The following is a 12,529-nucleotide window of genomic DNA, read 5'->3' on the forward strand; positions in this document are numbered from 1 at the left end:
TGGTTTCGAAGATTAAAATTTAAATTTCTAATATCGCATAGAACTAACGTGCAGCCCCTATACGTTATGTTTAAAAAAAATATATAAAATTTTTTTTCAAAATGGCGGCTATCGTAAAAATTCAAAGTGTCATAACTTTGCTAAATAAAATCCTACTGAAAAATGTGGTATGCAAAAAGTGTTTGGAATTTTAATTTGCATATAAAAGCAATTTTTAATTATTTTTTTTTTAATAAAAACCGAGTCTTACCATATATTGACCGAGACCTCGAACGAGCTTTTATGCGACTCTGCATACAGTTAACGCTCGTATGAGGTTTCTATTTAAGAAATCGACTTGAATTTTTTAAACAAAACAGAGCTTTCAACTATACTTACGATACTATAAAAAAAAATTAAAAATTAAAAAATAAAAGTATTTTTTTTTCAAAACACGTTTAGTGTGATGAGTCGATCGACCCACCATACATACGCTCATAAGATTTTCAATATAGTTAAGGTCAGTGTGAGCTTATTTATACATATTTTAATTTTAATTTTTGTGACAGTATAGAATTCTTAAGCATCCTGTGTATGTTTGTTAGCAAAATCCATTTTGTCAATTTTTTGCAAAATTGCGACAAGTATTAAAATTCAATCACTTATAACTCAGTAGTGTTGAATTTCGTCAAAAAAGTCTCTATACATGAAATGTTCAGAAGCCTAAAGTTCATCAGAATAAAATATAAAAAATATATATTTTTGCTTGAAAACAAGCGATGTATCAGTTTGATCGTACCCCCATACTAGCCATTTTGAGACTTTCGGAAGAGTTAACGCTCTTAACTGCTTGGTTTCGAAGATTAAAATTTAAATTTCTAATATCGCATAGAACTAACGTGCAGCCCCTATACGTTATGTTTAAAAAAAATATATAAAATTTTTTTTCAAAATGGCGGCTATCGTAAAAATTCAAAGTGTCATAACTTTGCTAAATAAAATCCTACGGAAAAATGTCGTATGCAAAAAGTGTTTGGAATTTTAATTTGCATATAAAAGCAATTTTTAATTATTTTTTTTTTAATAAAAACCGAGTCTTACCATATATTGACCGAGACCTCGAACGAGCTTTTATGCGACTCTGCATACAGTTAACGCTCGTATGAGGTTTCTATTTAAGAAATCGACTTGAATTTTTTAAACAAAACAGAGCTTTCAACTATACTTACGATACTATAAAAAAAAATTAAAAATTAAAAAATAAAAGTATTTTTTTTTCAAAACACGTTTAGTGTGATGAGTCGATCGACCCACCATACATACGCTCATAAGATTTTCAATATAGTTAAGGTCAGTGTGAGCTTATTTATACATATTTGAATTTTAATTTTTGTGACAGTATAGAATTCTTAAGCATCCTGTGTATGTTTGTTAGCAAAATCCATTTTGTCAATTTTTTGCAAAATTGCGACAAGTATTAAAATTCAATCACTTATAACTCAGTAGTGTTGAATTTCGTCAAAAAAGTCTCTATACATGAAATGTTCAGAAGCCTAAAGTTCATCAGAATAAAATATAAAAAATATATATTTTTGCTTGAAAACAAGCGATGTATCAGTTCGATCGTACCCCCATACTAGCCATTTTGAGACTTTCGGAAGAGTTAACGCTCTTAACTGCTTGGTTTCGAAGATTAAAATTTAAATTTCTAATATCGCATAGAACTAACGTGCAGCCCCTATACGTTATGTTTAAAAAAAATATATAAAATTTTTTTTCAAAATGGCGGCTATCGTAAAAATTCAAAGTGTCATAACTTTGCTAAATAAAATCCTACTGAAAAATGTCGTATGCAAAAAGTGTTTGGAATTTTAATTTGCATATAAAAGCAATTTTTAATTATTTTTTTTTTAATAAAAACCGAGTCTTACCATATATTGACCGAGACCTCGAACGAGCTTTTATGCGACTCTGCATACAGTTAACGCTCGTATGAGGTTTCTATTTAAGAAATCGACTTGAATTTTGTAAACAAAACAGAGCTTTCAACTATACTTACGATACTATAAAAAAAAATTAAAAATTAAAAAATAAAAGTATTTTTTTTTCAAAACACGTTTAGTGTGATGAGTCGATCGACCCACCATACATACGCTCATAAGATTTTCAATATAGTTAAGGTCAGTGTGAGCTTATTTATACATATTTGAATTTTAATTTTTGTGACAGTATAGAATTCTTAAGCATCCTGTGTATGTTTGTTAGCAAAATCCATTTTGTCAATTTTTTGCAAAATTGCGACAAGTATTAAAATTCAATCACTTATAACTCAGTAGTGTTGAATTTCGTCAAAAAAGTCTCTATACATCAAATGTTCAGAAGCCTAAAGTTCATCAGAATAAAATATAAAAAATATATATTTTTGCTTGAAAACAAGCGATGTATCAGTTCGATCGTACCCCCATACTAGCCATTTTGAGACTTTCGGAAGAGTTAACGCTCTTAACTGCTTGGTTTCGAAGATTAAAATTTAAATTTCTAATATCGCATAGAACTAACGTGCAGCCCCTATACGTTATGTTTAAAAAAAATATATAAAATTTTTTTTCAAAATGGCGGCTATCGTAAAAATTCAAAGTGTCATAACTTTGCTAAATAAAATCCTACTGAAAAATGTGGTATGCAAAAAGTGTTTGGAATTTTAATTTGCATATAAAAGCAATTTTTAATTATTTTTTTTTTAATAAAAACCGAGTCTTACCATATATTGACCGAGACCTCGAACGAGCTTTTATGCGACTCTGCATACAGTTAACGCTCGTATGAGGTTTCTATTTAAGAAATCGACTTGAATTTTTTAAACAAAACAGAGCTTTCAACTATACTTACGATACTATAAAAAAAAATTAAAAATTAAAAAATAAAAGTATTTTTTTTTCAAAACACGTTTAGTGTGATGAGTCGATCGACCCACCATACATACGCTCATAAGATTTTCAATATAGTTAAGGTCAGTGTGAGCTTATTTATACATATTTGAATTTTAATTTTTGTGACAGTATAGAATTCTTAAGCATCCTGTGTATGTTTGTTAGCAAAATCCATTTTGTCAATTTTTTGCAAAATTGCGACAAGTATTAAAATTCAATCACTTATAACTCAGTAGTGTTGAATTTCGTCAAAAAAGTCTCTATACATGAAATGTTCAGAAGCCTAAAGTTCATCAGAATAAAATATAAAAAATATATATTTTTGCTTGAAAACAAGCGATGTATCAGTTCGATCGTACCCCCATACTAGCCATTTTGAGACTTTCGGAAGAGTTAACGCTCTTAACTGCTTGGTTTCCAAGATTAAAATTTAAATTTCTAATATCGCATAGAACCAACGTGCAGCCCCTATACGTTATGTTTAAAAAAAATATATAAATTTTTTTTTCAAAATGGCGGCTATCGTAAAAATTCAAAGTGTCATAACTTTGCTAAATAAAATCCTACTGAAAAATGTCGTATGCAAAAAGTGTTTGGAATTTTAATTTGCATATAAAAGCAATTTTTAATTATTTTTTTTTTAATAAAAACCGAGTCTTACCATATATTGACCGAGACCTCGAACGAGCTTTTATGCGACTCTGCATACAGTTAACGCTCGTATGAGGTTTCTATTTAAGAAATCGACTTGAATTTTGTAAACAAAACAGAGCTTTCAACTATACTTACGATACTATAAAAAAAAATTAAAAATTAAAAAATAAAAGTATTTTTTTTTCAAAACACGTTTAGTGTGATGAGTCGATCGACCCACCATACATACGCTCATAAGATTTTCAATATAGTTAAGGTCAGTGTGAGCTTATTTATACATATTTGAATTTTAATTTTTGTGACAGTATAGAATTCTTAAGCATCCTGTGTATGTTTGTTAGCAAAATCCATTTTGTCAATTTTTTGCAAAATTGCGACAAGTATTAAAATTCAATCACTTATAACTCAGTAGTGTTGAATTTCGTCAAAAAAGTCTCTATACATGAAATGTTCAGAAGCCTAAAGTTCATCAGAATAATATATAAAAAATATATATTTTTGCTTGAAAACAAGCGATGTATCAGTTCGATCGTACCCCCATACTAGCCATTTTGAGACTTTCGGAAGAGTTAACGCTCTTAACTGCTTGGTTTCGAAGATTAAAATTTAAATTTCTAATATCGCATAGAACTAACGTGCAGCCCCTATACGTTATGTTTAAAAAAAATATATAAAATTTTTTTTCAAAATGGCGGCTATCGTAAAAATTCAAAGTGTCATAACTTTGCTAAATAAAATCCTACGAAAAAATGTCGTATGCAAAAAGTGTTTGGAATTTTAATTTGCATATAAAAGCAATTTTTAATTATTTTTTTTTTAATAAAAACCGAGTCTTACCATATATTGACCGAGACCTCGAACGAGCTTTTATGCGACTCTGCATACAGTTAACGCTCGTATGAGGTTTCTATTTAAGAAATCGACTTGAATTTTTTAAACAAAACAGAGCTTTCAACTATACTTACGATACTATAAAAAAAAATTAAAAATTAAAAAATAAAAGTATTTTTTTTTCAAAACACGTTTAGTGTGATGAGTCGATCGACCCACCATACATACGCTCATAAGATTTTCAATATAGTTAAGGTCAGTGTGAGCTTATTTATACATATTTGAATTTTAATTTTTGTGACAGTATAGAATTCTTAAGCATCCTGTGTATGTTTGTTAGCAAAATCCATTTTGTCAATTTTTTGCAAAATTGCGACAAGTATTAAAATTCAATCACTTATAACTCAGTAGTGTTGAATTTCGTCAAAAAAGTCTCTATACATGAAATGTTCAGAAGCCTAAAGTTCATCAGAATAAAATATAAAAAATATATATTTTTGCTTGAAAACAAGCGATGTATCAGTTCGATCGTACCCCCATACTAGCCATTTTGAGACTTTCGGAAGAGTTAACGCTCTTAACTGCTTGGTTTCGAAGATTAAAATTTAAATTTCTAATATCGCATAGAACTAACGTGCAGCCCCTATACGTTATGTTTAAAAAAAATATATAAAATTTTTTTTCAAAATGGCGGCTATCGTAAAAATTCAAAGTGTCATAACTTTGCTAAATAAAATCCTACGGAAAAATGTCGTATGCAAAAAGTGTTTGGAATTTTAATTTGCATATAAAAGCAATTTTTAATTATTTTTTTTTTAATAAAAACCGAGTCTTACCATATATTGACCGAGACCTCGAACGAGCTTTTATGCGACTCTGCATACAGTTAACGCTCGTATGAGGTTTCTATTTAAGAAATCGACTTGAATTTTGTAAACAAAACAGAGCTTTCAACTATACTTACGATACTATAAAAAAAAATTAAAAATTAAAAAATAAAAGTATTTTTTTTTCAAAACACGTTTAGTGTGATGAGTCGATCGACCCACCATACATACGCTCATAAGATTTTCAATATAGTTAAGGTCAGTGTGAGCTTATTTATACATATTTGAATTTTAATTTTTGTGACAGTATAGAATTCTTAAGCATCCTGTGTATGTTTGTTAGCAAAATCCATTTTGTCAATTTTTTGCAAAATTGCGACAAGTATTAAAATTCAATCACTTATAACTCAGTAGTGTTGAATTTCGTCAAAAAAGTCTCTATACATGAAATGTTCAGAAGCCTAAAGTTCATCAGAATAATATATAAAAAATATATATTTTTGCTTGAAAACAAGCGATGTATCAGTTCGATCGTACCCCCATACTAGCCATTTTGAGACTTTCGGAAGAGTTAACGCTCTTAACTGCTTGGTTTCGAAGATTAAAATTTAAATTTCTAATATCGCATAGAACTAACGTGCAGCCCCTATACGTTATGTTTAAAAAAAATATATAAATTTTTTTTTCAAAATGGCGGCTATCGTAAAAATTCAAAGTGTCATAACTTTGCTAAATAAAATCCTACTGAAAAATGTCGTATGCAAAAAGTGTTTGGAATTTTAATTTGCATATAAAAGCAATTTTTAATTATTTTTTTTTTAATAAAAACCGAGTCTTACCATATATTGACCGAGACCTCGAACGAGCTTTTATGCGACTCTGCATACAGTTAACGCTCGTATGAGGTTTCTTTTTAAAAATCGACTTGAATTTTTTAAACAAAACAGAGCTTTCAACTATACTTACGATACTATAAAAAAAAATTAAAAATTAAAAAATAAAAGTATTTTTTTTTCAAAACACGTTTAGTGTGATGAGTCGATCGACCCACCATACATACGCTCATAAGATTTTCAATATAGTTAAGGTCAGTGTGAGCTTATTTATACATATTTTAATTTTAATTTTTGTGACAGTATAGAATTCTTAAGCATCCTGTGTATGTTTGTTAGCAAAATCCATTTTGTCAATTTTTTGCAAAATTGCGACAAGTATTAAAATTCAATCACTTATAACTCAGTAGTGTTGAATTTCGTCAAAAAAGTCTCTATACATGAAATGTTCAGAAGCCTAAAGTTCATCAGAATAAAATATAAAAAATATATATTTTTGCTTGAAAACAAGCGATGTATCAGTTCGATCGTACCCCCATACTAGCCATTTTGAGACTTTCGGAAGAGTTAACGCTCTTAACTGCTTGGTTTCGAAGATTAAAATTTAAATTTCTAATATCGCATAGAACTAACGTGCAGCCCCTATACGTTATGTTTAAAAAAAATATATAAATTTTTTTTTCAAAATGGCGGCTATCGTAAAAATTCAAAGTGTCATAACTTTGCTAAATAAAATCCTACTGAAAAATGTCGTATGCAAAAAGTGTTTGGAATTTTAATTTGCATATAAAAGCAATTTTTAATTATTTTTTTTTTAATAAAAACCGAGTCTTACCATATATTGACCGAGACCTCGAACGAGCTTTTATGCGACTCTGCATACAGTTAACGCTCGTATGAGGTTTCTATTTAAGAAATCGACTTGAATTTTTTAAACAAAACAGAGCTTTCAACTATACTTACGATACTATAAAAAAAAATTAAAAATTAAAAAATAAAAGTATTTTTTTTTCAAAACACGTTTAGTGTGATGAGTCGATCGACCCACCATACATACGCTCATAAGATTTTCAATATAGTTAAGGTCAGTGTGAGCTTATTTATACATATTTGAATTTTAATTTTTGTGACAGTATAGAATTCTTAAGCATCCTGTGTATGTTTGTTAGCAAAATCCATTTTGTCAATTTTTTGCAAAATTGCGACAAGTATTAAAATTCAATCACTTATAACTCAGTAGTGTTGAATTTCGTCAAAAAAGTCTCTATACATGAAATGTTCAGAAGCCTAAAGTTCATCAGAATAAAATATAAAAAATATATATTTTTGCTTGAAAACAAGCGATGTATCAGTTCGATCGTACCCCCATACTAGCCATTTTGGGACTTTCGGAAGAGTTAACGCTCTTAACTGCTTGGTTTCGAAGATTAAAATTTAAATTTCTAATGTCGCATAGAACTTACGTGCAGCCCCTATACGTTATGTTTAAAAAAAATATATAAAATTTTTTTTCAAAATAGCGGCTATCGTAAAAATTCAAAGTGTCATAACTTTGCTAAATAAAATCCTACTGAAAAATGTCGTATGCAAAAAGTGTTTGGAATTTTAATTTGCATATAAAAGCAATTTTTAATTATTTTTTTTTTAATAAAAACCGAGTCTTACCATATATTGACCGAGACCTCGAACGAGCTTTTATGCGACTCTGCATACAGTTAACGCTCGTATGAGGTTTCTATTTAAGAAATCGACTTGAATTTTTTAAACAAAACAGAGCTTTCAACTATACTTACGATACTATAAAAAAAAATTAAAAATTAAAAAATAAAAGTATTTTTTTTTCAAAACACGTTTAGTGTGATGAGTCGATCGACCCACCATACATACGCTCATAAGATTTTCAATATAGTTAAGGTCAGTGTGAGCTTATTTATACATATTTGAATTTTAATTTTTGTGACAGTATAGAATTCTTAAGCATCCTGTGTATGTTTGTTAGCAAAATCCATTTTGTCAATTTTTTGCAAAATTGCGACAAGTATTAAAATTCAATCACTTATAACTCAGTAGTGTTGAATTTCGTCAAAAAAGTCTCTATACATGAAATGTTCAGAAGCCTAAAGTTCATCAGAATAAAATATAAAAAATATATATTTTTGCTTAAAAACAAGCGATGTATCAGTTCGATCGTACCCCCATACTAGCCATTTTGAGACTTTCGGAAGAGTTAACGCTCTTAACTGCTTCGTTTCGAAGATTAAAATTTAAATTTCTAATATCGCATAGAACTAACGTGCAGCCCCTATACGTTATGTTTAAAAAAAATATATAAAATTTTTTTTCAAAATGGCGGCTATCGTAAAAATTCAAAGTGTCATAACTTTGCTAAATAAAATCCTACGGAAAAATGTCGTATGCAAAAAGTGTTTGGAATTTTAATTTGCATATAAAAGCAATTTTTAATTATTTTTTTTTTAATAAAAACCGAGTCTTACCATATATTGACCGAGACCTCGAACGAGCTTTTATGCGACTCTGCATACAGTTAACGCTCGTATGAGGTTTCTATTTAAGAAATCGACTTGAATTTTTTAAACAAAACAGAGCTTTCAACTATACTTACGATACTATAAAAAAAAATTAAAAATTAAAAAATAAAAGTATTTTTTTTTCAAAACACGTTTAGTGTGATGAGTCGATCGACCCACCATACATACGCTCATAAGATTTTCAATATAGTTAAGGTCAGTGTGAGCTTATTTATACATATTTGAATTTTAATTTTTGTGACAGTATAGAATTCTTAAGCATCCTGTGTATGTTTGTTAGCAAAATCCATTTTGTCAATTTTTTGCAAAATTGCGACAAGTATTAAAATTCAATCACTTATAACTCAGTAGTGTTGAATTTCGTCAAAAAAGTCTCTATACATGAAATGTTCAGAAGCCTAAAGTTCATCAGAATAAAATATAAAAAATATATATTTTTGCTTGAAAACAAGCGATGTATCAGTTCGATCGTACCCCCATACTAGCCATTTTGAGACTTTCGGAAGAGTTAACGCTCTTAACTGCTTGGTTTCTAAGATTAAAATTTAAATTTCTAATATCGCATAGAACTAACGTGCAGCCCCTATACGTTATGTTTAAAAAAAATATATAAAATTTTTTTTCAAAATGGCGGCTATCGTAAAAATTCAAAGTGTCATAACTTTGCTAAATAAAATCCTACTGAAAAATGTCGTATGCAAAAAGTGTTTGGAATTTTAATTTGCATATAAAAGCAATTTTTAATTATTTTTTTTTTAATAAAAACCGAGTCTTATAATATATTGACCGAGACCTCGAACGAGCTTTTATGCGACTCTGCATACAGTTAACGCTCGTATGAGGTTTCTATTTAAGAAATCGACTTGAATTTTTTAAACAAAACAGAGCTTTCAACTATACTTACGATACTATAAAAAAAAATTAAAAATTAAAAAATAAAAGTATTTTTTTTTCAAAACACGTTTAGTGTGATGAGTCGATCGACCCACCATACATACGCTCATAGGATTTTCAATATAGTTAAGGTCAGTGTGAGCTTATTTATACATATTTGAATTTTAATTTTTGTGACAGTATAGAATTCTTAAGCATCCTGTGTATGTTTGTTAGCAAAATCCATTTTGTCAATTTTTTGCAAAATTGCGACAAGTATTAAAATTCAATCACTTATAACTCAGTAGTGTTGAATTTCGTCAAAAAAGTCTCTATACATGAAATGTTCAGAAGCCTAAAGTTCATCAGAATAAAATATAAAAAATATATATTTTTGCTTGAAAACAAGCGATGTATCAGTTCGATCGTACCCCCATACTAGCCATTTTGAGACTTTCGGAAGAGTTAACGCTCTTAACTGCTTGGTTTCGAAGATTAAAATTTAAATTTCTAATATCGCATAGAACTAACGTGCAGCCCCTATACGTTATGTTTAAAAAAAATATATAAAATTTTTTTTCAAAATGGCGACTATCGTAAAAATTCAAAGTGTCATAACTTTGCTAAATAAAATCCTACTGAAAAATGTCGTATGCAAAAAGTGTTTGGAATTTTAATTTGCATATAAAAGCAATTTTTAATTATTTTTTTTTTAATAAAAACCGAGTCTTATTATATATTGACCGAGACCTCGAACGAGCTTTTATGCGACTCTGCATACAGTTAACGCTCGTATGAGGTTTCTATTTAAGAAATCGACTTGAATTTTTTAAACAAAACAGAGCTTTCAACTATACTTACGATACTATAAAAAAAAATTAAAAATTAAAAAATAAAAGTATTTTTTTTTCAAAACACGTTTAGTGTGATGAGTCGATCGACCCACCATACATACGCTCATAAGATTTTCAATATAGTTAAGGTCAGTGTGAGCTTATTTATACATATTTGAATTTTAATTTTTGTGACAGTATAGAATTCTTAAGCATCCTGTGTATGTTTGTTAGCAAAATCCATTTTGTCAATTTTTTGCAAAATTGCGACAAGTATTAAAATTCAATCACTTATAACTCAGTAGTGTTGAATTTCGTCAAAAAAGTCTCTATACATGAAATGTTCAGAAGCCTAAAGTTCATCAGAATAAAATATAAAAAATATATATTTTTGCTTGAAAACAAGCGATGTATCAGTTCGATCGTACCCCCATACTAGCCATTTTGAGACTTTCGGAAGAGTTAACGCTCCTAACTGCTTGGTTTCGAAGATTAAAATTTAAATTTCTAATGTCGCATAGAACTAACGTGCAGCCCCTATACGTTATGTTTAAAAAAAATATATAAAATTTTTTTTCAAAATAGCGGCTATCGTAAAAATTCAAAGTGTCATAACTTTGCTAAATAAAATCCTACTGAAAAATGTCGTATGCAAAAAGTGTTTGGAATTTTAATTTGCATATAAAAGCAATTTTTAATTATTTTTTTTTTAATAAAAACCGAGTCTTACCATATATTGACCGAGACCTCGAACGAGCTTTTATGCGACTCTGCATACAGTTAACGCTCGTATGAGGTTTCTATTTAAGAAATCGACTTGAATTTTTTAAACAAAACAGAGCTTTCAACTATACTTACGATACTATAAAAAAAAATTAAAAATTAAAAAATAAAAGTATTTTTTTTTCAAAACACGTTTAGTGTGATGAGTCGATCGACCCACCATACATACGCTCATAAGATTTTCAATATAGTTAAGGTCAGTGTGAGCTTATTTATACATATTTGAATTTTAATTTTTGTGACAGTATAGAATTCTTAAGCATCCTGTGTATGTTTGTTAGCAAAATCCATTTTGTCAATTTTTTGCAAAATTGCGACAAGTATTAAAATTCAATCACTTATAACTCAGTAGTGTTGAATTTCGTCAAAAAAGTCTCTTTACATGAAATGTTCAGAAGCCTAAAGTTCATCAGAATAAAATATAAAAAATATATATTTTTGCTTGAAAACAAGCGATGTATCAGTTCGATCGTACCCCCATACTAGCCATTTTGAGACTTTCGGAAGAGTTAACGCTCTTAACTGCTTCGTTTCGAAGATTAAAATTTAAATTTCTAATATCGCATAGAACTAACGTGCAGCCCCTATACGTTATGTTTAAAAAAAATATATAAAATTTTTTTTCAAAATGGCGGCTATCGTAAAAATTCAAAGTGTCATAACTTTGCTAAATAAAATCCTACGGAAAAATGTCGTATGCAAAAAGTGTTTGGAATTTTAATTTGCATATAAAAGCAATTTTTAATTATTTTTTTTTTAATAAAAACCGAGTCTTACCATATATTGACCGAGACCTCGAACGAGCTTTTATGCGACTCTGCATACAGTTAACGCTCGTATGAGGTTTCTATTTAAGAAATCGACTTGAATTTTTTAAACAAAACAGAGCTTTCAACTATACTTACGATACTATAAAAAAAAATTAAAAATTAAAAAATAAAAGTATTTTTTTTTCAAAACACGTTTAGTGTGATGAGTCGATCGACCCACCATACATACGCTCATAAGATTTTCAATATAGTTAAGGTCAGTGTGAGCTTATTTATACATATTTGAATTTTAATTTTTGTGACAGTATAGAATTCTTAAGCATCCTGTGTATGTTTGTTAGCAAAATCCATTTTGTCAATTTTTTGCAAAATTGCGACAAGTATTAAAATTCAATCACTTATAACTCAGTAGTGTTGAATTTCGTCAAAAAAGTCTCTATACATGAAATGTTCAGAAGCCTAAAGTTCATCAGAATAAAATATAAAAAATATATATTTTTGCTTGAAAACAAGCGATGTATCAGTTCAATCGTACCCCCATACTAGCCATTTTGAGACTTTCGGAAGAGTTAACGCTCTTAACTGCTTGGTTTCGAAGATTAAAATTTAAATTTCTAATGTCGCATAGAACTAACGTGCAGCCCCTATACGTTATGTTTAAAAAAAA

This window comes from Plectrocnemia conspersa, unplaced genomic scaffold (genome assembly GCF_051122295.1).
Source record: "Plectrocnemia conspersa isolate PC_06_02 unplaced genomic scaffold, ASM5112229v1 ptg000007l, whole genome shotgun sequence".
Taxonomy (NCBI): Eukaryota; Metazoa; Arthropoda; class Insecta; order Trichoptera; family Polycentropodidae; genus Plectrocnemia; species Plectrocnemia conspersa.